General features: G+C 34.9%; 1 protein-coding gene and 1 pseudogene across 1 annotated transcript in view; both read left to right on the top strand.

Moving 5' to 3' along the window:
* The window catches only part of THRAP3 (thyroid hormone receptor associated protein 3), a 63,265-nt gene that overhangs the window by 9,024 nt on the left and 30,569 nt on the right, over positions 1-23,672 (top strand). Inside the window, exon 2 of the mRNA XM_006924239.3 lies at positions 15,855-15,956. The gene's annotated coding sequence lies outside the window, so the exon portion shown is untranslated. The remainder of the gene's footprint in view (positions 1-15,854; positions 15,957-23,672) is intronic.
* Positions 7,126-7,244, top strand: LOC112473075 (annotated as a pseudogene).

Here is a 23,672-nt window from a genome sequence, read left to right as displayed (position 1 = left end):
ACCCTGCTTTCAGTTCTTTTGCATGTATGCAGAAGTGGAATTACTGGATCATATGGTAATTCTCTGTTTAATTTTTTGAGGAACCACTATACTGTACTTTTATTCTACATCCTTGCCAACACTTTTGGTAGCCATCTTAATGGATATGAAGTGGTATCATAGTTTAGATTTGTATTTCCCTGTGAGTGTTTAGAGCATCTTTTCATGTGCTTATGGCAATTGGAGAGATGTCTGTTGAAGTCTTTTGCCCATTTCCCATCTGTTTTTGAAGCATTTTAAAGTTAAGTTGTAGATATAAGTACCTTTCACATCTGAACACTTTAACATGCCAATAAATAGCTAGAATATAGTATTTGCTTAAGATTCCCTGTTTTTTTTGTGGTGGGGGAGAGGGAGGTAAAATTTACACAACTGAAATGTGACCATTATTTCTGTAATTTACAAGTGCTTGGGTCTGGGAATAGCTCTCTTCCTCACATTTAATGATTGTTTTTAGTTGTATTTATTTTTGCCAAATTTATATTGTAACCATATAATTATATCTTTTTGAACCAGGACACTATTGAGAGGGGGATGCTATTAATATGCTGGGACAACAGGTGTAAACTGACTATATTGAGCAAACCTGGATATAAGGTCAACCTAAATATTAAAGAAGCACTTTCATAGATTGTTTTTTTTTTTTTTCAGAGTAAATGCTTATGTAAGGACTTTACATGCATTATCTCATTTAGTCCTGTACTTTAAAAGATAAGTGAAGAGCTATTTGTTTTACAAATGATGAAGCTGAGGCAGAAAAGGTTAATTTAGGGAGATAGGATTTGAGCCTAGGTCTGACTCTGAACCTCCATTCAGCCACTGTGCTATACTGCTCAGAATAAGGATCCAGGGAGTAGAGTGACCAATAAATTAGGACAGAGTCCTCAGATAATAAAACATCTATGTGTTAGTGTCATGCTTATAAGATCCAAAGTTAAATTATTTAACTCCTGTTCAGGAATAATAGACGTGAATCCACCAGCTGACAAAGGCTTTTTGATTCACCTTGATGCAAGTAGAATGACAGAACATATTTCAGAATTGATAATATTTGTCTAGCTTTTTGTATTTTTATCTTTAAAATGAAAATACACCTTCCTTCCTTTGAGAGAATTACAGCGTATATATTTGACAGTAATATAAATAATACATGAAAAATTATCAATTCAGTATCTTATGATACTTAGAATAGTCACCTACTGTCATTTATTATTAAATGGTTTGGATGTGTGAAAGTGATGAAAATCTTGTGTCACGCGAGTTTAGGCACAAATGGAACTGAGGACCTCTAGTGCTATTGTAACAGTTGAGTAAACAGTGCTGGTTGAGCACAGTAGAAATTCTCAAATGTAATTATTTTATTTTTATTTATTTACTTAGGCGAGGTAACCCTTGGTTGACTTCACAGATTGCAAAGACCTTGTCAGTTTGCAATCCCTTATTTTTTATTTTTTAAGCTTACAACACCTGGTCTTCCTAGGTGGTCTCCCATCCAAGTACTAACCAGGCCTGACCCTGCTTAGCTGACGAGATTGGGCTTGTTCAGGATGGCATGGCTGTAGACTCAAATGTAATTATTTTAAACTCCACTTGAGTTTAGCCATTGCAGTGATTAGTCTCTCAACAAATCATTGTTGGACTCTTGGTTTAGAAGCAATGGATTTGAAATTTATTGAATGAGTTATACAGAAGAATGTCTTTAACTGTTGCAAATGCTTTGTCATATCAGTTATGATCATTATTTTTGGGCTATCTCTTTGAGAGAAGGAAGCTTAATGAAAAAAATTTTAACATGGTTAACCCAAAGTGCAAGCTTTCTGATAAAACTTGATACCTACCCTGATTGTTAACTTGTTCAGGTATTTGCATACATGAGCCATGAATGTAAGTGGAAGATAAGTGAAAGATAAATTAATTTCAGAGTTGTCAACTAAATTATTACTGTGGTTATTAGGAAACTAAGATTTTATATGCTAGTCAACTATATGCATGAGCTGTAACTTCGTGTGCAGTATGTTATTCCAGCTGGAATTTTGACCTTGCTTTTCTCACCTGTTGTTCTGGTAACTAGCCTCAGAGCTGCCAACAAGAGGTGCTTTCTGAGGAGGACAGAATCTTTGGTTTCCTTGTTGAGTATGAAATATTGCTGCAAAAGACTTGTAAGGGATACATACAGACTTTATCTTCTGGATTGTTCGTCCCCCTCCCTTTACTCCTTTTACTGTGTAAGAAACCATTGTTCAAATCTAAATTTTAAGACTTGCATCAATCATAAAGCATTGTGTGTTTAAAACTCAGCTTTTTGTATAGTAACTTGAATAATCTAGTATTCTGTTGAAAATATTTTAAAACTTTTTATTAACTACATTTCTTGTTTCAAGTTTAATTTTTCAAGCATGTAGTGTATTTTTTTTCTCTCTGAGTAATTGGCACCTGAATTGGACCTAATGGAGTTAGACAAGATTCTAGGGATTTATCTCTGCTTTCCATTGTACAGGTATTTTTGTTATCAGCTTAGTTTTTTGAAGGTGATTCTGGAAACGGAAATGTCTTTAAGGATATGATTTATTGTTTGGTGGTTATGTAAGAATGTTGCTGGGGGAAAAAGTCTTTATGAAATATAAAACCTTGATTTACTACTGAAACAATTTGGAAAAATAAAATTTTCATTGTTGAGTCTATCCATTGTTATCCCCTCCCTTCCAACTTACTTTAATTTTTCAAATTGCTATTTCAAAATACAGTATGTTATGTATTTTATGTATGTTCATTAATTCATCTGTTATGACAAATTTATAAGATTAGTGTATTTTTTAGAGATGAGGAAACTTAGATTATATACCGTGCTCAAGCCTGCAGAGAAGTGGAGTCAGGATATATACACTAATCCAGGTCCGTCATGTGTTTGCAAGGCTCTCGTTCTTAACCACTCTGCCTGTATTCAACATATACCTTCATATGCTTATCCTTCACTGTGGAATGATTTCTTTGATTTGACTTTAAAAGTATTGCTTTATGAGTCCTGTTTCAATCTTTAGAACTTTTTTTGCAAAAGTGTAAATGTGTGTGGCCAAGAAGCTTGTGAGGTACATGGGAATGCTTGTATTTTTTTTTTTGTCTGTCATAGGACATTTTATTAATCTTTTTTTCTCTAGAGAAGGGATTGAGAAAGGAAGTCCAAAGGTAGCACAACCACAGTGTTCAGCATTGTGTAAATATTTTCATGTTTCTAAAAAAAGTATGTAATATGAAGACGTGCAAAAAAATACAGAGAGGTCTCTCACATTTTCTTTAAGACTCTACTCTGTCTCTCACTGTCCTCGTCTCTGAGTTCCTCTTACGCTCTGCCTCTGAAAGGAGACCACACCCCTTGGAGTGTTATTCGTTTTTCTAATAAACTTTCCTTTTGATTCTAAAAAAAAGTGCAAAGAATAATACAGTTAGTGCCCATGTATTTAAGAGATAAATTTAACAAGTTTAGGAGATAAGGCTCTACCACCATAGTTAAATTTAGGATTATCGTCCCCCCTTCGCTCCTTAACCACTCTTCTGATTTTGCTGCGTTTGTGGGATTCATTCATGGTATCTTGTTCTTCATTTTTACTATTGTATAGTATTCGTTGAATGTGCTACTTTCTACTCATTTTCCTAGTCGTACTCAGACTGCTGCTAAGAATATTCTTATATATTTTCTACCAACTTGGGAGAGTTTCTCATGGGTTTATATCTAAAAGTGGAATTGCTGGGTTATAGGATGTGCGCATCTTTCACTTCATTAGACGTCACATTATTCACCAGAGGGATTATGTTAATTTACACTCAGTATAAGCATTTCTGTTGCTACACATCTTAACGACACTTGACAGTATCAGACTTAAAAAATTTTGCTATTATGCGTATGTAATATTTCATTGTAGTTTTAAATTGTATTTCTGTGATTGCTAGTGAAGAGGAACATCCTTATGTATAGCTATATAGGTAGCCCCGTTTTTGAATTACCTGTTATCCCTTTACCCCACTTTATTTTTAGCATTTATCACTATTTGAAATATAGTGTATAGTTGTTTGTATGTCTCACCCCCTCATGAGGTCAGAGATTTTATTTTGTCAATGTTTTATCTCTAGTGCCTAGAACAGTGCCTAGGTGTTCAGTAAATATTTATTTAATAATTAATCTTTTACCTAAATCAAATTTTTTGCCTTTTTATTTTTTTTAGTTGACCTCACAGATTGCAAAGACCTTGTCAGCTTACAATCCCTTATTCATTCATTCATTCATTCATTCATTCATTCATTTTATGCCTACAGCACCTGGTCTTCCTAGGTTGTCTCCAGGTGCTAACCAGGCACGACCCTGCTTAGCTTCCGAGATAAGACGGGATTGGGCTTGTTCAGGGTAGCGTGGCCGTAGACTGAATTTTTTGCCTTTTAATTGATTTGTAGAAGTTCTCTATATAGTCTAGAGTCTGAATTTTAATCTTTTGGGTATATGTATTGCAAATATTTTCCTAGTAGGTGGGTTCATTTTGATTTTCCAACGCATACAGATATTTGTCAAGCTTTACTTTTATGATTTATGCTTGTAATATCTTATTTGAAATCCTCTATCCTGAATTCATCCATATATTCTCCTGTATCTTCTAAAAGTTTTAAAGCTTTACACATTTAATATTTATTTATTTGCTTTTGGTTTTTTAGTCCACTTTGAGTTTATTTTTGTCTGAGATGTGAGATATAGGGGTTCTAGTTTTACTTTCTTCATATGATTGGTTTTAGTATTCATTAATATTCTGACTCTCAAGTCCTGACTTGTTTTGGGGCTTTATATTGTGGCCTTTCTACATTTATACCTTCGTATAGTGGCTTTTGTACCTTTTTGCTGGGCTTAAGTCTCTGAACTTTAATGCATGAGAAATTGGAAAAATAGTAATCTAAAACCAAATTTACTGGAAATAGAAAGCAGGATTGCTAAATTAGGAGAATGAGTCAAACAGCTGAATTAGATCTTTTAGAAGGAAAGCTCCGTTTACAAGGGTTACTTTGACACATGACAGTTCTCTCAGTAAATAGGATTTGTGGTTAAACAAGTTTTTAGAGCAGTCCATTTTCCTGGTTAAACTTATGAATATACGGTTGATTCTGGGGAGCTGTGACAGTCCTTATAAATGCTCTGGAAATAAGCATTTTGTGAGGAACCCTCTGCCTAGGAGTGGCTAGGTGGCTTTGGGATTTGATATTTGGTGGGAAAAGGAGGTTTCCCTAATGGTGTTTGTAAATTGCTGTTGGGTGAACATCAGTTGCAAATTAATTTTATAGAATTAGCAGAACCAGAAAATACAGGCATTTTAGGTAGATTTCCAAAACTGCTAAGATTATTTGTAATAGTAAGTTTGGTTGAAAATAAGTTTCATTTTAAGGTAGTACTCCGAGAGGTAGTTTTGACCTTTGTATCAAATTTAGTAGCTACTTTCGATTTGTAATTTGAAAAGAAAGAAAAAATTTTCAAAGGCGCATGTAATACTTTCGTGGATTCTCCAGCATGATATCATATATGTGACAGATTATTTTGGCATCAGATTTGGTCTCTTTCCTGTTGCTCATTTACAGATGAAAGCAAATGTGACTCTAGAAGTTGGTTATCTTGGTCTGATGACTTGGGTTAAGTGGGTTGTTAATTAGATTACTACATTTTTTTTTTTTTTTTTTTTTTAAGTAAAACTAAGCAGTTGTGGAAGATAGACTCTGAATGTACCATCAGCTCTAAAATTGTTTTTTGTTGGCTGAAATTTACTTTCAAATAGGCCTTTAGTGAATTTGATTAATTCTTATTTAGTGTATTCCCTGTAGCTTCCAATAGAGTACATTTTAGCCAAATGAGATTATTTAGGAATGTTTCTAAGACTTATTTCATAAGGCACATAAAATTTTTTTTTTCTCGTATGAGTAATTGGGAAGAAAAGTGAAAAATCAGAGTCGACTGGGTGAAGTTTGTGGCTCAAAGTTCTTTAACAGGCAAAAGGTGATATGGTGATGTAAAAGAACTGGCACACCGACAGTCAAAGGCCTTTAGGCTCTAGTTTTAGCTTGTCTTCTTGGACCAATCTCTTCCTTTTTCTGGGCTGTTTCCCTTTTGTAAAACTAGGGTTGTACTAGATATGACCTCTAGGAGTGCTTTCAATTTTTAATGTTCTGCGATTCTAATTCTAGTCATATTTGTACAACAAAACTATGCTCTTCTTCTGGTTCAGTGTTTTTGCATGTAGATTGGATTGGATCGGATCATGGTCTCTTAATCTCAGACTCTCCAGAATTGTTTTCATTCTCGATGTGGCCTCTTCTGTGTGTCCTCAGTTGTAGGACTTCTGTTTACCTAGATTTCAGGTGATTCTGGATGATGGCTATTCTGCAGTTTAGTTGTAATTTTGATGTGATTGTGAGAGGAGGTGAGCACAGCATTTACCTATTCCACTGTCTTGACCCTCTCCATATTTTAATTAAAGCCTTAAGGCTGTACACTATTAATAGTCTGATGATAACAAACTTTCTCTTTATTCTAGCATTCCAAGTCACAAGTTTTTTTTTTTTTTTGCAAATAACTATTTCAGTGAGATTTAGAAATAGAATCATAAGGATTATAAGTGCAGTCTGGAAGTTGCATTAACTTTAACCAGGTTCTCAGCAGAATAATGATAGTACTGAGATAACCTCCTCTGTTGCAGTATAAGCACTTGGAAGGGTACAGATTTTGTGATTCATCTTTGTGCTTTCTGGAGTGCCCAGTGAAGGAAGTGAACAGTTAATTATTACTGTTATTTGAGTGTTTGCTGTATTACTGGAAACCGTACTATAATTTAGATGTTTTTCTCATTTAATCATTACAACAGCTTATAAGGTAGTGTTACTTGTACTTCATAGATCAGGAAACTGAACCTTAAAAGAGTCAGAATCAGTTTTTATGTGACTCCAGAGCCTGTAATCTTTCTTGCCTCAACATGCTGCCTAACAAAGACATTATTCATAGGGTGCACTTAATGAATGTTAATTTAATGGAATATTTGTAAAATGTTTTTAAAAATTTTATGTGCAGTCTATGGCCATGTCCCCCTGAACAAGCCTGATCCCGTCTGATCTCAGAAGCTAAGCAGGGTCGGGCCTGGTTAGTACTTGGATGGGAGACCACCTAGGAAGACCAGGTGCGGTAGGCGTAAAAAAAAATTTATGTACATTGGTTTGGATCTTTATGTTGGTATTTTTAGAAGAGAGGACTAACCAGCCCTGATAAGTCAAATAGAATATTTTTCTAATAGGACATCTTCAAAGCGAGGCAACACCTGGTTGGTGATTGTGTTCCAAAATGAAACGTTAAACCAGGGAAGGGACCTGGAATTTGAAATAGGGGATAAGGAGGGCAGAAATTAGGAAGGAGACCATTTTTCATTATATACTTTTCTACAATTTGAAATTTTTACTGCGCATGTATTACTAAAAAGAAATTAGGTAAAAAGAATTAAACATTTTTGTTTGCTCAAGCAAATAAAACACTTTATGTTAATATCTCAAGTTCCACAATTCTGTACATTTTTTTCTTTTTAAAAATTTTGTACATGTGCGACAACATAGATGAACCTGGACATTATGCTGGGTGATATAAGCTAGACATTAAAGGACAAATGTTGTATGATTTCACTTATATGAGGTACCTAGAGCAGTCACATTCATAGAGACAAAGTAAAATGGTGGTTGTGGGGAGGTTATTGTTTAATTTGTACCAAGTTTCAGTTTGGGAATATGAAAAAGTTCTGGAGATGGATGGTGGTGATGGTTACATAACAGTGTGAATGTACTTAATGTACTGAACTGAATTAAAACACTTAAAAATGGTTGAAATGGTGAATTTTGTGTTATGTATATTTTACTATTGTAAAAAGAAAAAGTCGTATAGCTAATATTCATTTGTTATTCAAAGAACATGTAACTAGACACTGGGGATACAAAAAGGAATTGGATCTGGTACCTGCTTGATATCAAGGAGCCATTAGTCTAGTAACATGGCACTAGTACTATTCAAGGAAATAGAGGGTTAATTGTAGGAAAATGGTGGTAATTTGTAAAGTTTTGTAATGTGATGAAAAGATGATAAATTCTGGGAAAATAGCTGTTACAGTTTCAGATAAGACAGTCTTATCTGGTGGTCATTGGGTCCAAGGACTCAGATGAGATGTTATTTTGCTACCTGGACACCTGCATAGTGTGAGAGCATGATTTTAAAAACCATTGGTGTAAGTAGGAACTGTGAGGTGCACAGATGGCATGTTGATCCCTGTCTGTCGTAAACTGAGAACCTGAGGCACAGAATAATGGTGTCATTCAGGGCAGACTCCTTCAGCCTGGAGTCAAGTATAGGCTTGGGTTTGTTGTCAGAATGTACTGCTTCTTTAAGAGGGTTTGAAAATATAGTAAGTGTGTTATATTCCTAGTCTACTGTAAAGCCAAATTCTGAATTCTCAAGAGAAAGAAGGTAATTGTTTAATGACCATGTGGCTACCCATACTAGCTGGTTGAAGTCTTTTTGTCTTTTAACTGTCATTTTGACATTGGCCTGATTAATAATCAGATAATAGTGTACGGCCATGCCACTCTGAACGTGCCAGATCTCGTCTTCTCTCGGAAGCTAAGCAGAGTCAGGCCTGGTTAGTAGTACTTGGATGGGAGACCACCTAGGAATACCAAGTGCTGTAGGCATTAAAAAAAATCTAAGAATATTTATTAAGTACTTTGTGCAAAGCACTGTTGCAAGATTACTTTATTACACAGATATTACTTTATTCATTTGTCATAACAGCCCTATGTAGTAGGAACCAGTTTTTACAGATGAAACAAAGAGATTTAATTCAGTACTTTATCACAGGTTTCACAACTACTAGTAGGTGGAGCTGGCTATCAAACCTAGGCAGTCTGGCTTCAGAGCATTCACTCATTTATTGAGCCGGTGCATTGGAAATTGCTTTGGGATGATTGATTATACTAATTTTATTTGCCTTACTGTAACTTCCTGAGCATAAGTATTGAAAGATGATAGTTTCTGCCATTTGAAACTCTTATAGTTTTGATAAGTACTGTTTTTAAGGGTTTATCCTTGTTTGGCCATTTGCACTTTGGTAGGCAAATGATGTAGAACCTGAGTTGGCAAACTTTTTCTGTGATGGTCCAGATAATACTTTAGGCTTTGGGACCAGAAGACAAAATTGAAGATATCATGTAGATACTTAAATACAAAAGGAAACTTTTTTTATTGGCAGAATTCAAAATATAGTAATTGAATACAATTTTTGTAATACAGTTCTGTTAGAATGGAATTCTTTTGGGGGATATCATTTTACTTGGGTTCAAAGTTAGCTTCATCTATCAAAATTGATGAGAAATATTCATCTGTGAATGTTGAAAATTAGTGGCATTTTACATATGTTGTCTTTGAAAATGTCTTTTCACACAGAAGTACAGCCAAATACTAATATTAATCCATGAGCATGTGACTTTTTTTGAGCATTTGATTTTAATTGGGCATATTTATCACGAGGAAGACATTTATAGAATCTTGTTAGATTCTTGATATTTGCTTTTTAGCATGCCATTACACTGTAGAATAGTCAGTTCCAATTGAAGATTAGATGGAAGCTCCTCAGTTACATATGGAGATTTTCTTTGCATTTGCATTGAGATTGGAAGTACACTGGAACTGTAGTTTGAGCTAAGAAAATATGTCTGTTTCAAATTTGTGTTGGAATGGAGATCTCATTGCGTGTCTTAACATTTGACAGCATAGGAGTGAATGAAGTAACTTGACATTACTTGTGATTCACACAGTGTTGTTTAAATTAATTTTCTGCAGTATCTATTTCCCTAAGAAGTGCTACTTTGCCTTGTGATTTTCTACTGAATTCATTAAGAAACTTCATCGGATCTGTAGCAAAAGCTGATTTCCAGAGCCATTCGGTATTCAGTGATAATGTTTAAGGGTTTTTCTTCTTGTTCAGAAAAATTTCAGATTCAGTCCTGAGCTTAAAAAAAAAATTGCCATTAAAATTTTACCACTGCAAAGCCATCAAACTACTGTTTGGTAGGGCAGATCAGGATTAACTTTCTATTTTTGGCAAACATTCACAGAACTGATGATGGTTAAGTCTACAAAAGTGAATTGAGAGTGAATGAAGGTGGTTCTTGATACTGGCTTAAATTTTTAAAACAAATTTTTTGAAGCGTACCTGCTGGTGAAAATAATAGAATAACCAAATGCTTTAAATATTTTAGACTGTCACAAGCTTTTTAAAGTTGGTTCAACTGAGCCCTTTCTTCATCATTTGTGACATGTTATCAGATTCAAGTTCAGGTTGTGTGGAATTAGTGTTCTTTTAAAGCCTCATCTGTAGTTGTTCCACACAGACTATTCACGGAGGCTAACTCTTGAGTCACTCCAGACTCAGTATTGATTTCTCCGGTATTGACTTCTCCAGTATACTCCAGTATAATACTGAGCAGTATCAGTATTATCTGTCAAATCATCAAGAGCCAAGGAACACCACTCAAAATCATTTGCCTTTTTTCTTTTTAAACAAATGCTTTATTTTTGAACAGTTTCAGATTTACAGGAAATCAGAAAATAGTAATATATACTATATGTGCATTTCCCCTGTTAACATCTTACATTAGTATGGTACATTGGTCACAGCTAATGAACCGATATTGATATTAACTAAAATCCATATGTACTTTATTCAGATTTCTTTAGTTTTAACCTAATGTCCTTTTTTTGTTCCAGGATTTCATTTAGGATATACATTTAGTTGTCTCTCTAGGCTCCTCTTGGCTGTGACAGTTTCTCAGACTTTTCTTATTTTTGGTGATAATGACAGTTGAATTTGTCCGATATTTTTCTCATGATTAGACTGGTGTTAACAGATTTTGGGGAGAAAGACCACGGAGGTAAGGTGCCATTTTCCTCATATGATATCAAGGAATACATGCTATCATCATGACTCGTTGTTGACATTAACCTTGGTCATCTGGCAGAGTTTCTCCAATGCAGGTTACCCTCTCCTGTTCCCTCCATAGTGTACTCTTTGGAAAGAAATTACTTGGAGAGGAGAGTTATGTTCTACCTCCTTGGGTAGAAATTACTTGGAGAGCAGAGTTGTGTTCTCCTCCTATATACGTGAATTATTTGGAATTCTGTGTGGGAGCTTGGTCCCTTCACCCATTTATTTGTTCAGCATTTCTATTAATATGGACTCATGGATACTATACTTGGAATTACACTCTGATGCTACTTTATTTTGTTCATATTTTTCCAATTTTGAATATTGGGAGTGCTTTCAGTTAGATGGGAGTGTCTTTTTGACATAGCCCCTTCATCGTGGCTTTTTTTTTTTTTTTTTTTTTTTAAGCACTTCCTTTCTGGCCCTACAAGATACTCCAGCTTCATCCTATGTATTCCTTGCCTCAGCCTTAGACTCGGCCATTTCTCCAAGGAGCCCTGGTTTTTTTTTAATTGGAGAATGGTATTAGAAATCAAGATCTGCCCATTGCTTCTAGGTCTTCTCAGCTGACAGCAAGGAAATATATACGTGTATACTAACACAAATAGTCCATGTACTTATAGGAGATATATATATATTTATATATATATATATATATATGAAATGTGTGTACCAACACATTCTATATACATATAGAAATATATGAATATTTCTGATATTTCTGTATGTGTCCCATTTGTATCTATATTAAGATGAGTTCATACTAGTATCTCCAGCTCTAATCTAGTACCATGTTAATCACTCTAACCTTTTCCTCTTTCTTGTCTATAACCTCCCACTCCTAACCGTGAGAAATTAGGCTGTCACCATCTGCTATCGATATATTTGATGATTCCAGTATACACATACAGTGATTTCAGAATTGTTAACCTAGACTCCCATGGGGGAACAGTTTTCACAGCTAGACTACAGTATTTATGTGCAGTTCTTTTTGCTTTTATTCTTCCCTATTTCACTCATTCCCACAGTTATTAGGTCAGCACCTTTCTACTCCACTCGCCTTATTTTTTATGACTACTGATGTTATTCCCATTGTTCTTAACTCTTCAAGCCAAAAGGCTGATTGTCTTAAGCAAGTTCATTTTCTCTGGACACATTTTTTGGGCTGCTGCAGTCAAGCATGATTTAATTGGCTCACTATAAATACAGTAATTTAATAATAGTATAGTAACATAGTATCAGTTTTCCTTGTTATGCTAACAAATGAACCATTCATTGGTTGTAGCCTCATTTTTATTTTTTTCTTTTTGTAAAGATTTTATGTTGTAATAGGATATTGTTTTAAATTTTTTAATTTTTCCACTAGTTGGTTTTCTGTAGGTTGGGAATATTGTGATGAGAGCTTAGTTTGGTAATGTTGATATAAGTTATATTCTTGGCACAGCTATGGTGTCATTTCATAATAAACAGTGCTTTGGCATCTAATTCAATAATGAAATATTCCACACTGTACCCTAAATGGGTAACATTGAAAGTTTTGACATAATGGATATGTACTAGTAATTTAAGAAGAATAATAAAATGTGATAAGATGGAATGCATGGTACTTGAAATGCTGTTGAGTTATAACTGCATCACTGCATTTTGTAACAGTGCTAAGGGGTGAGACCACTGCCTGCAGCCTCTATTCCAACTACTCAGCTTTGCTGTTGTAATATGAAAGCAGCTATCTGTAAAAGAATGAACATGGTGGTGTTCCAATAAAATTAATCATGGATGTTGAAATTGGAATTTATAATAGAATTTTCACACATCATGAAATACTCTTGAACTTTTTTCAACCATTTAAAAATGTAGAACACATTGTTAACTCATGGGTGCTATAAAAACAGGTTGGGTTAGATTTGGCCTGTGTGCCATCATTTGCTGACCCCCTCAGTGTAGAATGCTTTTTATACAAGACCCATTGTGAAGTATCTTTCTCTCCAAAGCCATTCATAGTAATTTCAGCAGTCTTAGATTTAGTCTTGATTCTGGCTGATGAATCAAGCAGACAAGGCATAGTTCTCTAAAAAGATTTATTTGCTCAGCTGTCACAGTCTTTCAGTTCCTAATATATTTTTTTCAATGAGGAGTGGCTAAGATTAAATTTTGTTATTTATTGGAAACTCGAGTTAACTTGAGGAGAAGACATCATCCTCTTGTTCGCTTTTATTTGTTGGTATCATGCTTGGGAAGCTGGAACACGTTCGTTCGTAAGTATCATATAAGCATGTTGTGCCTGGTGGTTTAAAGAATGGTCTTTGACCTCACTTCATAGGAGCAGGCAAGATCATCCTTGTGTTTCCTTGTGTTCTTTATCTCAGTAAAAAAATTACCAGGGCGCCCAAGGTGAGATAAAATAATTTCAGTCTTCTTTAACCATAGGACATATAAATGCTTTGGTCCTACAATATTAGTGGTCACCCATTGTTTGTATTTAGGAACTATGCTATGTGAGGTCTAGTAACTTATGAAATGTAAGAGTATTCTAAGCTACACTCTGGCATAAGCAAGTCACTGCTGTCCTTTACCTGGATTATTGTAGGCAATATCTACCATTTTCTTTTGCTTTTCCCTGTTAAAGTCTATTTTTCACTCAGCAGCCAAGATTATCCTTTTGAAACATAATTCTGGTCTTATCACTTCTCTGCTCAAAACACTCAGTGGCTGCACATATTACCCAGAGAAAAACCAAAGTCCTTACAATGGCTTGCAGGGCCCTGTCCATTCACTCCTGTCTCTGACCTGATCTTCTAAGTGTTCCCTGGCAACTTTTTGCATCGACACCACTCTGTTTTTCTCTGTCCCTCGGATATGCCAAGCATGTCCCTTCCCCAAAGTCTTTGTACTTGCTCTTTCTTCTATCTGGTTCCGTCTGTCTTCAGATAAGGCACAGCATACTCTTTCAAGTCTCTATTCAGCTGCCTCATGAGAGGTCTTCCTTGACCACTTTATATAAAATTATAATACTTATTCCTGTCTGCCCCCATTTACCCCCTAGAATGTAGGCTGCGGGAATGAAGAGATTTAATTGTTGAATCTCCATTGTCTAGAATAGAGCCTAGCATGTTGTAGGTACATAAGTGGACAAATAGAAGGAGAAAAAAATATATGGTCAGCAGTTCTGGGATGTCCTTGCTAATATATACCGATATCTGACTAAGGGTGGTTCAAGAGATAGGGATCAAAAAGTATGCCTGTGACTGTCTAGGTGACACAGGCAGGACAAGTTGTGTGTGTGGGAGGGTATGTGTGCATAAAAACTGGTGGAGGGATGACTCGGCTTTAGATACGTCCTTACTATCAAAGAATAACTAAGGGCCAGAGCCTCAGATTTGCTTCTCTGCTGATTGTGACAATGGAAAATTGAAGACTTGCTGAGATGATAAAATTCTTTCAAACATCCAAGAAGAGATTGGTTAATAGGAAAGAAACATGACAGGTAGTAAAATAGAGATTTTAGGTATTTCCTGTCTTGTTAGTATTTTAAAGATGGATGTATTGGAATAGTTCCTTTTTTAGGTAAATATAGGTCAACGTTATTATTAATTTGGTAAAGGGACTGAATACTAATTTCATCTGGATAAAACACTCTTATCCCACAGCTTTAAGAGTAGATTTTTGTTTCCTGTTTGTAATGTTAATTACTCAATTACCTTTGATATAGATCAAGAGTTTATTGCTTGAGTAATCAGTTTACTCAGCAGACAGGTATCACTGTTAGGGAAATTGACATATTACAGATTGAATGAGATGAGTGTAAGGAGACATGTATTTAGGGTAACAGAGAAGCAGTACCTGACCCTGCCTGGGTGAGCCAGAGATCCTAAGAGGAATGAGTAGGAGTTTGGTGAGGGGAGGAGGCATTCTAGGCTGAGGATTCCACATGTATCAAGAGACCATAGTTTAAAGAAATACATTCCTTTCTTTCCTGGCTAAATAGGCAAAGGTTCAGTTATGTGCAAGCCATATGTTTCAGAAAAAGCAAAAGTGGATATCCGTGACTGAGTGAATGCTGAGTAAGTGAAAAAAAGAAAAGATTACTGTCAAGCCTGCATCTCAGATTATTTGATTATTTGAATGGTGAATTCCTTCCTACTCTATAGTAGTGTAAATGAACCATAAAGCTTTAATAAGCTGGGAATGATTATATTAACTATGTACATGAGCTTGTCCACCTTGGACTTCATTTCTTGTTTGTTTTGGTAACCACTCTACCTAGCTTTGATGTATGGCCATGTTAGTAATGTTTAGATCTGGGAATGTTTAAACAACTGGATCAGAAGGGTGGTCATTCATTCATTCATTCATTCATTCATTGGTACTTTGAGGGATGAGGATGGGGAGTTATTTTTAACTTGAAATGTATTTGTTAAATTTAGTTCAGCATGCTTTAGTTAATTTTTTGTTTCAAGTATCTAATTCTTCTGAAATAATTCTCCAGGTGGAATTATGGAGTTTGCAAATTAGTTTTGCGTAACACAAACAGTAGAACCTGAAATGTTACCAGTAAAAGGAAGATTTTAATTTTCCATGCTGCAGCCTTACACAGGAAGTTGGATAGATGAAACCATGTGTCAGACTGAGTGAGACTCTCAGGCTTGTATACTTTGAGAGAGAAGCTGATGTCCACTTGGAGTGAAGTTGAGGGCTAGAGGAGAGTTTTTGTTTACCGATTTCAAGCATTTGTATTTTAAGATGCAACCTGCAGTTTTATCACTTTATTTCCTCTCATTCCAGAATTGTATCCTGACCGTAAATCGGAGAAGCCAGCAGCACTGCCAGTGTTCCTTTGAGGTAGTGTCTGGGATCCGGTGCAAGTTGAATCATTGTTCAAATAAGGTAAATGTGTGGTGATAGAAGGAACTAATAATTTAAAAAAAAAACAAAACCTAATAACTTTACTGACTTATAAAACCAGTCTTACGTTGATTATTTATTGATTCCTTAATGGAAGTTCTGGGTTCTTATTAAGCAGTTTTTTCAGTTTGACAAACTGAAATAAGTTGATAAGTAGCATTGCTCTCTTCGATTCCTTTATCTGATTCTTTTCTAAGTTGTAGAATTAGAGTTTCTTTTTATTTTAACTAACTTTTGGGTTCTTCATTAACACATGTTTATTCATTTGGAAATACTGAAAAAAGTCATCTGTAAACTTGACCTATTTATAGTTATTGTTAATATTTTGGTGAATAGTCTCTTCATGCATAAGTTACTTGGATATATGTATTTAATCAAAATTGAGGTTGTATTTTGTCACCTGGTTCTTGTTAACAAGAACAGATTTTTCTCTGCTTATTTATTTATGTATGTAGGTATTTATTTATTTGTGGTGTCATTGGTTAACGAAATCTGGTAAGTTTCCGCTGTACATTTTAACAGTAAGGCATATCTATCTGCATTTTTAAATGACTCATGGCATTTGGTTGTGAATATGCCATATAATTTAATTAGTTCTTTTTGTAGATGTTTAAGTTTTTCTCTCATTTTTCCCTGTCTTAGATAATTATGTAATGGACACTGATAAATTCCTGTATACATTTGACCCTTTCCCATACCTTTTAACTTAAAAAGCATATTTTATATATAGTTGTACTTTTTTGTTTTACTTTTTATTAATACAAAACCCCTATGCATAGATATGTCAGACCATCGGCTCCACAGGATTTTTTATGAAAAACAGCAGTTTCCTCTCACCCCCAAAAAAGAAAAAAACAAAACAAAAAAACAAAAACAGCAGTCTCTCCCTGCCCCCTTCCGAGTCCTTAGAAGCAGTCATTTCCAACTCTTTACTGTTTCTTTTGGTATTAGTGCTAAATAATCTTATTTTACTATTTATTGATTTTCTAGTTTTGGTATTATCTGTTAACTTGTCACCTCGAATAGTAGGGGTTTTCTGGAAGAATTCCCTGACCACTTCACACATCCACATGTATTGTCACTCTGGTCATAATGTAATTTTGGTTAGAGCAGTATTCACTGTTGATAGTATTATGGTTATGTATAGCTTATTCATAGCCAAATCATCTTACATCCTGTGGTTTTCTTTTTTTGCACAACTTTTTTTGTTTTCTCTATTATCTTTGTTTTTGGTCTCTTTTGCTTAGTTTCTATGTTTTTTATCAGTAATTCCTCTCTAAACTCTACCCAGAAATGTAAATCTTCCTTAGTACTTTAAGCATTTTAGCTATATTATAAGTTTTATCTTTGAGATACCTTCTGATCTGTTCTAGGTAACTGCCTACCTGTCATACTTGCCATCCCAGCATCTGATGATATTGTGATGGTTTTTCCTCTCTTGTACTAGATCCCATTATCTTTTCCTATATCCTTGTTTTACTCTCTTTTGGAAGAGCACTTTTCTCCATTAGCTTCCTGAGTAAAGAGTACACAAGAGGTAAATTTTTTAGACATGCATATCTAAAAATGCCTTTATTCTGTCTTTGTGTTGATCATTAGCTTGGCTGGATATAGAATTCTAGTTTAGAAATAATTTAGCTTCATAATTTTAAAGATACTGTTCTATTGCTTTTTGGCTTTCAGTGTTGGTGTGATGTGAGTTATATACCTTTGCATATAACCTGTATGTAACTCCATGAAACTTAAAAGCTTCTTTTTCCCAGTGTTCTGAAATTTCATAATGATGTTCTTGGTGTAGCTGTTTTCATCCAATGTGCTGGTCACTCAATAGACTCAAACTTATTTCCCTCGTTCTGGGAAATTTTCTAGAATTATGTCATTGATTTTTCCCTCTTTTATTTTCTTTATTTTTCTAGAATTATTTGGATCTTAGATCTTTTGGACTGATCATCCAAATTTATCTTTTTTGTTTTTGCTTTTCTTTTTCTCTGTTTTTGTTCTACTTTCTAAGAGATTTCCTTGTCTATATTTTCTAACTTGTATTTTTTCACTTGTGTTTGGGTATATAGATATATATATATACTTTTTAATATTCAAGAATTTTAATTAGTCCTGCTTCATATAACTCTAAACAACTTCAGTTCCTATAAGATATTATTATGCCTTTTTTATCCATTTGCAGGAACTTGTATCTCCAGCAGCTGTCAGGACAAACTGGTAGTTAGTTCTTTACATTTTCCCATGTGAGTTGGGGATTCCACTTGCAATAAATTACCACTTCTTCCCCACCTCTCATAAAGGCTTTTCAGTTTGCTAACATCATGGATGATAGGAGTTATGATATTGTGATAAAAACACTTAAGATGAGATTGACCTCTTAACAGATGTTTAATTGTATAATACCTTGGTGACTGTAGGTACAGTGTTGCACGACAGAATGCTTATTCACCTTACTTAACTGAAACTTGGTGCACATTGATTAGTAACTGCCCAGTTCTCTTTCCCCTAGCTCCACGACAACCACCATTCTACTCTTTGAATCTGCGAGTTTGTCTAGTATTATAGACACCTCATATAAGTGGAATCATGCTCTATTTGTCTTTGTAACTGGTTTATTTCACTTAGTGTAATGTCCTCAAGGTTCATCCATATTGTCACATAGTGCAGAATTATTTTTTAAGACTGAATAGTATTCCATTGCATGTATATACAACATTCTCTTTATCCATTCATCTGTCAGTTGTTTCATCTGACCTTTAGGTTTTCCCCCATCTTGACTATTGTGAATAGTGCTACAGTGAACATGGAAGTGCTGATATCTCCTCAAGATCCTGATTTCAGTTATTTTGGATTAAATACCTGGAAGTGGAATTGCTATATTAATGTTCTTATATCTTTAATTTTCAAGAGGTCCCTTGTGTTCTCTGAATGAAGCAGAGTAGTGCAATAGCATAATATTTAGGATTGTAGATAGTTTCTGCATATGTAAAATGGTGTTGTAAATAAATAGTATCTACCTCATAGCAGTGTTATAAGTTAAGTGAATTAACATATGTAAAGCACCCAGAGCGGTGCCTGGATATTGTTATTTATTAGTTATTATTATTATTATTATTATTGCATTCCTGTTCTGTGGTGAATACAATATCTTTTATCTGAGAAAATTAATGATAATTTTTAAAATAGGTTTAGATAGGCCTAACAAGTAGACACTCATATTTCCTTTTTTAATGACTTGCTTTTTTACATTTCTTTAATATAACTGGAATTTTTTCTGTTTATGGTAAGAAGATGGAATCTAATTTTTTGTGCCATGCTGTTAATCAGTCATCCCAACTGTTGATTTATCCATTTTCCTAGGGCTCTGAAAGCCACTTTTGTAAGGGTGTATTATTGGGTATATTTCTAAACTTCGTATTTTGTTCCATTTATCTGTCCTAATTGTGTTATTACTCGATGGTTTTATTATTTTAGCCTTATTCATCTTTAAATACTTAGTGATGCAAGCCTTTCCTCTCCATCCTCAGCAAAGTATCATTATTTCCATACTTATTTTTATCCACACAGAAATATGGCAGGTCTTTAAGAGACATGTATTGGAAATTAAAAAATAAAGATTAGAAGGTTATGTACATAGGAAGCCAGTTGGCATAATTTTTAAAATAAGCGTATTAGATTTTAACCCCTAAGAGTCTTATCTTTGTCTTCTAAGGCCGCTTTTGATTTTTTTGATTCAGTCTGTAGGCACTTGAGTGCTTGTTACAGTGTCTGTTCTCTGCTAGGGAAACAAGCAGGGAACAAGATAAATACCACCCCTGTTCTTGAGAGCTTGCTTTCTAGTTTGAGGATGCAAATAAGATAATTTCAGATTTGCCTAAGTGCTGGGAAAGAAATAGGTCCACAAGATAACTTGGGGTTGGGAGATCAGTGAGGTTTCACTAAATAATATACTAAAGGAAGAAGACCTTTTCAGGTAGGTGATGAGCTGAGAGCTGAAGGATGAGAAGGAAGCCAGTCATGTTTGAGACCATAGATGAACATTTATGTGGAGACAATGAATGACACGTGTAAAAGTGCTGAGACTGTAAATGCCTGGCTTGTTCAGGGAACAGAAAGAAGGCCATTGTGGCTCGGGAGAGTGATTGCAAGGGGTGACAGTGGTTTGAGATGATGTTGGAGAAGTATTCAGGGGTCAGACTTTTTGAGGATTTTGAAACTATGGCAAGCCAGAGCATTCATCCTCCACCCCCCTCCCTTTTTTTTTTTTTAAAACGAATACACCAGATGTCCTAGGGAATAATTAGACCTATTTTATTTCTATATATAGATTATATGTTGTTCCTGGAGGAAATCCCAGAGGGGAGCTGCACTGGTCATAGATATCTGAACTAAGTTCTGGTTGAGTTGGATCTGCATTGGTTTGGGGTGGTTGAATTGTCTCAAAATTTAGATAGCTTTGAATAATACCTTAATTCATTTTAAATGGAAGCAACAGGTTGACTTCTTCTTGATTTCCTTTGTAGACTCAAGTGATGGGTAAGATCCAAAATGATAGAATCTCGAAATCATTTTTTAGTTTCTTATGTAGAGTTGCATGTATATTTAAGACATCTCTCTTTTTCCCCCTCAACTTATCTGGTGAAGTAAAGATGTAAATGGAAAGACATCAGGTGGTTATCTCAACAGGGTTTTCTTAGTGGATAGAGACTAGAAACTGCAAAAATAAATGACGAATTCAAAAGTGACTAAATAATTTGGGATTAGGTTCAGACTGGAGCATTTGAAAAGACACAATCTTTGTTCCCATTTATGACAGCACTGTCCAAGAGAAGTTTAGTGTGAGCCACATGTAATTAATTTTCTAGCAGCCACATTCAAAAGTAAAAAGAAGCAGAAGAAATTAACTTATTTTATTTTTATGTAATTTAATATATCCAACACATTCTCCTTTCAACATGTAATTAATATAAAAATAGTTAATACAATATTTTACTTTCTGATTTTTGTACTAAGTCTTCGCGATTCTGTGGTATTTATCACTTCAGACCAGCCACATTTCAAATGTTCGGTAGCCACATGTGTATTGGACTGTGCAGCTCTAAGAGCTCAAACTTCTGAAGGAACAGATAAATTAATATGATTTAGTTACTGAATGATACCCTCCCATAACAATTTAAAGCAGTGATGAATTAACATACAACTAAATAAATTAAAACACAAATTTTTTTCCCCTCTAAACCTCTTTGCGATAGACTTGTTTGAGGAAGATGATTTGATTCTATAAAAGGCCAATGTCTGTAGAGGATGTCACACAACTTATTTCCCCTAATAGAATTGTAAACAAGCTTTGCATAGAACTCCATGTAAACAGTAGATATCTGTGTATCACTGCTGCGGTGATTACTTGGAATCTGCAAAGAATGGCCATCAACCACTGGTTTTGACATTTATTCCCAGGTTTCCTAAATAAGAATCTTGGTATGTCGACCTTTTTTTTTTAAGCTCTGTAAGGTGACTGCTATATGTACCATTGGGTCAGCCCAAGGTATTAGTAATAATAATCTCATTTAAAAAAATAGTTAAATGTCATATTGGCTGTTTAATTTAGTTTTTAAAAAGGTTTGCCGTAATAAGAACATAGGCTAGATTGTCTTTATTAAGTTAGAAGAGCTGAGAATTCCTTTTCAAAAAAGTGAGAAGAAAATATTCCCCAGTGGTAACACACACCCATTTTTAACACAGGAACTAAAATTACTTGTTACCATCCTCTAGAGAGAGAGGAGAGGAGCCTCTGGGGTGAGTTGAGATTATTTAAGTTGCCAATTATGCTATGCTGTTCATTCTATTTCTCTAACGATGAAAGTTTAATTGCATAGATCTTGAGCTTAATAGACATCCATTGAACAAATTCTCACAAGATACAAGTTGCTTACACTGGGGATATTGTGATGAACAAGTTCCAAATGAATGCCCCCTCAAGCTTGCTGTTGATTTTCCCTGCTAACATAGAGCAGCAAGGGAATATGTTTTCCAAAGGTCATAACCTTAAAATATGACCCGCTCTTGCTTCTATACACCTCTTCAGTGCAGCACATGCTAATTTAGCCATTAAAGGTATAAAACACTTTATTGTTCTATGTAAGAAGATCTAATTACTTACTACTGATAGCAAGAAAATGGAATTGGTAGTGAAATCTGTTTGCTTAGAGAAGTTCTATCCCTGATATGGGATTATAGCTAAACATAGCTTATGGTGTGAACTCACCTGCTGCATGCCAGGCAGTTAACATACACTTATTAATTTAATTCCCATGGCAGTCACTTATGGAAGATTAAGAGTATCTTATCCAGCTAAGCAATGGAGGAGCTAAGATTTGAACCCAGTTCTTTTTTGGTGTCAAAGCCACTGCTTGTTGCAGAACTTGGTCCACTGTTATAAAGTGACTCTCAACAAGGGTTCTGTACATTTGAGTATTTTAGATTGAGTATTTGCATCATCATATTCCCTCATTTGCACCCACCTTTATGCCCATCTTGAAGTAACATTTTATTATGGAAAACACTGAGTGAAACTTGGATTCTAGTCCTTATTTGATTGCTTGCTGTGTGTTGGGATTATGGATTTCCTTTCCATCAAGCAGGGATTTCCCAGTTGTCTGTCTCCTTGGTCTTTATAACCTTGAAATACGGACACTCCTCCCCCCCCCACCCCATTCTTTTGCGATATATGGAAAATTGCAAGGATAGTACGGAATTCCTGTATTAGTTTGCTAGGGCTGTTGTAACAAAGTACCACAAAACAAGTGGCTTACAGAACAGCAATTTATTGTCTCACAAATCTAGAGGCTAGAAATTAACAAATCAAAGTGTTGTCAAGGCTTAGTTCCTTCTGAGTGAGACCTGTGAGTTAACAGGCCTCTTTCCTTGGCTTATAGATGGTCATCTCCTCCCTATGTCTCTTTGTATCATCTTCCCTCTGCATATCTCTATGTCCACATTTCTCCTTTTAATAAGGGTACCAGCCCTATATCTATGTAAAGATCTTATCTCCAAGCGACATCACACTCTGAGGTACTTGGGGTTAGGATTTACACAAATTTTGGGAGCGGGAGTGGATAGAGTATATTCCCTATACCCAATTTCTCCTATTGTTAACATCCTACATTAGTATGATGGTACATTTGTCACAATTAACCAATATTAATACATTATTATTAACTAAAGTGTTATCCCTATTTTTAATGCATAAGAAAACTTCAGTTCAAAGACAGGATGTGACTTGAAAAACCCTACTACTTACTAGTGACCTCTTTTCTGACTTTACTCCAGTGCAAGCAAAAGAAAACTTCCAAAGTCACATTATAAGCCTGAAGAGATAATAAAAGATAATTTTCTACCTATAATTACAACAGGACAGAGAGTTTGTCTTTCTTGTTTGCTGCGTGTAGCGTAATGGATGGCACAAGCAAGTGTGAGTAAATTCTAATAGAATGAACAGAAGAATGCTCTTGGTACTTGTTGGATTGTGGTATTTTTGGAGAATATACTCACACCAGTTTACCAAAGTAACTATGAAGTAGAAATCATGAAACTTGTTTTAGTGAGAAAGCAAAAACTATCTTAAAAATTGTGAAAGGATTGTGTATTTACCTTCCCAGTAAGCACCTCTTAGTGGAATGTCCCATTTGTGTTAGTAAG

The sequence above is a fragment of the Pteropus alecto genome, unplaced genomic scaffold, assembly GCF_000325575.1.
Source record: "Pteropus alecto unplaced genomic scaffold, ASM32557v1 scaffold39, whole genome shotgun sequence".
NCBI lineage: Eukaryota > Metazoa > Chordata > Mammalia > Chiroptera > Pteropodidae > Pteropus > Pteropus alecto.
Note: the sequence above shows the minus strand (reverse complement) of the source record. Positions and strands in the feature narration are given on the sequence as shown.